Source organism: Crocuta crocuta, unplaced genomic scaffold (genome assembly GCF_008692635.1).
Source record: "Crocuta crocuta isolate KB4526 unplaced genomic scaffold, BGI_CrCroc_1.0 scaffold1549, whole genome shotgun sequence".
Classification (NCBI taxonomy): Eukaryota; Metazoa; Chordata; class Mammalia; order Carnivora; family Hyaenidae; genus Crocuta; species Crocuta crocuta.
In genome coordinates, this window is record NW_027526970.1 from 45,070 (window position 1) to 47,576 (window position 2,507).

At 39.1% G+C, this 2,507-nt stretch overlaps 1 pseudogene; it reads right to left on the reverse strand.

The window, feature by feature from the left end:
- Positions 1-1,132: 1,132 nt before the first annotated feature.
- On the reverse strand, positions 1,133-2,298 carry LOC144245517 (mothers against decapentaplegic homolog 4 pseudogene; annotated as a pseudogene).
- Positions 2,299-2,507: the final 209 nt, after the last annotated feature.

Sequence of the window (2,507 nt, forward strand, 5' to 3'; positions counted from 1 at the left end):
GCTTAACCGACTAAGCCACCCAGGTACCCCCAAAAACTGAATTTTAAACAATGTCATAACATACATGATTTAGACAGTATACAAAAAAAAGTCACACATCAAACCAAGTACAAAAATATCCAAACTACCTGTTATGAACTGCAATATTTCCATTATTCTGCAGAGTATTTAACATAGAATTTAGCAGTTTCCAAAATACTCCCTTATTTTAAACAATGCCACCTTTGCAGAATGGTGAGATATTAGGTGGAGTGACGCTGCTTTTAGTGTTTTTAAAAATACAGAACCTTTCCTTATGAATTAAGGAAAGAAAGAAATTCCTCTTGTAGGTTTCTTAGTGAACAACCTTGTGCCTAGACATATAGAAGAATATATCTACTGTATAAGAGGGCAAAAGAATATTTCTTGATAAATAGTTACCCAATAGAGATAACAAATGTATATTTAAATGGTATATTTTTGTGGGTGATTTTAAGGAATTCCCAGTGTTTTACCTTGGCAAAAATAAAATTGAATTTGCAAGACCATCTGAATCGAAATTGCCTTCACTAGTTTTAATTTGCAAAAAAATATTTTGAATAAAAGTTTATGATACATCACTATCTTATTTTTTAAACACAGAGTGAGGTTGCTTTTGGTAAAAGCAACTCACCCACATGGCACAATATTTTGGAGTACAATATGTTCAATAATAACAACACGCACACAAAATGGCATAGGTGAATTAACTTTCAGAACTTTTCTCCTTTAAAATCAGCAATATTGAATTTATTCTGTAGAAAAACACATGTGTCAATGTTCTGCATATAAAAGGCTCTAAGACATTTTAAAGGGCTAAATTTTCCAGCACTGGATTGATTCCTTCATACATAACTGGTAAATATTTAATAAGAATGTATTTTTCCTGATCTTCAAGCTCTGAGCCATGCCTGAAAAGTTCTAAGTAGGAAAAGTAGGAAAAAAAATTGTTTTAATCCAGTTTCTGTCTGCTAGGAGCAAGGCAGCAAACACACTTTTCAACCTTGCAAAGATAAAGCAGAACTGAAGTGAAACATATCTTCAGGTTATAAACAGGACTGTATTTTATAATTCACCATCTTGACAACGTTAAGGGCCCCAACAGTGAAAGACCTCAGTCTAAAGGCTGTGGGTCAGCAGTAGGTATGGTATGAAGCACTTCCTCTAAGAGCTGAAGGGCGTGGTGTAAGTGAATCTTGATCCAGCAAGGCGTTTCTTTGATACTCTGTCTTGGGTAATCTGGTCCCCAGCCTTTCACAAACCTCATCCTGAGTATGCATAAATGGCGAAGGTCATCGACACCAATGCTGGCAGCAGCTGACAAACTGATAGCTGGAGCTATGCCACCTACTGAGTCCTGGCCAGGGATGTTTCCTGCCATGGCTGCAGCCTAGGTGGCAGCTGCTGCTTGAGCATTGGCCGCCTGCTGCTGCATCTGCCGATGACACTGATGCAAATCAAAAACCTTTATATATGCACTTGGGTAGATCTTATGAACAGCATCTCCAGGTTCATGTCCCGCTTCTCTAAGTAGTAACTTTGCACAAAGACTGCATCGTCGCTAAGAAACAGGACCCAAACATCACCTTCATCTTTATATTCCAGCTGCACAACTTTGCCTATGTGCAACCTTGCTGTTTCAATGGCTTCTGTCTTGTGAACATTCGAGAGTCGACATAAGCAAAAGTGATCTCCTCCAGAAGGGTCCATATATCCATCAACAGTAACAATAGGGCAGCTTGAAGGAACAGTAAATATCTCTCCTATTTGAACACCCATTTCAAAGTAAGCGATGGAACACTAATACTCAGGAGCAGGATGATTGGAAATGGGAGGCTGGAATGCAAGCTAATTGTGAACTGGCCAGTAATGTCCAGGATGGGGTGGCATAGGTGGGTGGTGCTGAAAATGGCCGTTTTGGTGGTGAGGCAAATTAGGTGTGTATGGTGCAGTCCTACTTCCAGTCCAGGTGGTAGTGCTGTTATGATGGTAACTAGCTGGCTGACCAGTAAATCCATTCTGCTGCTGTCTTTGTTGAGGCCCTGAAGCTATCTGCAACAATCCTTCACTATGGATGCTTGCCAGTATACCTGCAGGCTGACTTGTGGAAGCCACAGGAATATTGGGAAAGTTGGTGGTGTTGGTGGCATTAGACTCAGATGGAGCTAGCAGAGCTGGGGTGCTATAGGTCTCAGTGGAGGCACAATTACTTGGTGGATGCTGGATGGTTTGAATTGAATAACCTNGAAAAATAATTGATAGATATTTATTTACTGCCATTTTATTTTATTTCTTAATGGTGAGATTCAGTTTTATTTAGGCTACTAGCTAAGTAAGGAGCATACATACTGTGTCTGTGGTACAGTCAATACATTTGCAACTTTTCTACTTAAATTATCTATACAAAGTCACTGCCAGTCGATATGATCATTGATGTCAAAGGGCTTAGAATAATGAAAAAGTATAAAAAATTTTGTGGTCTTGCCTCA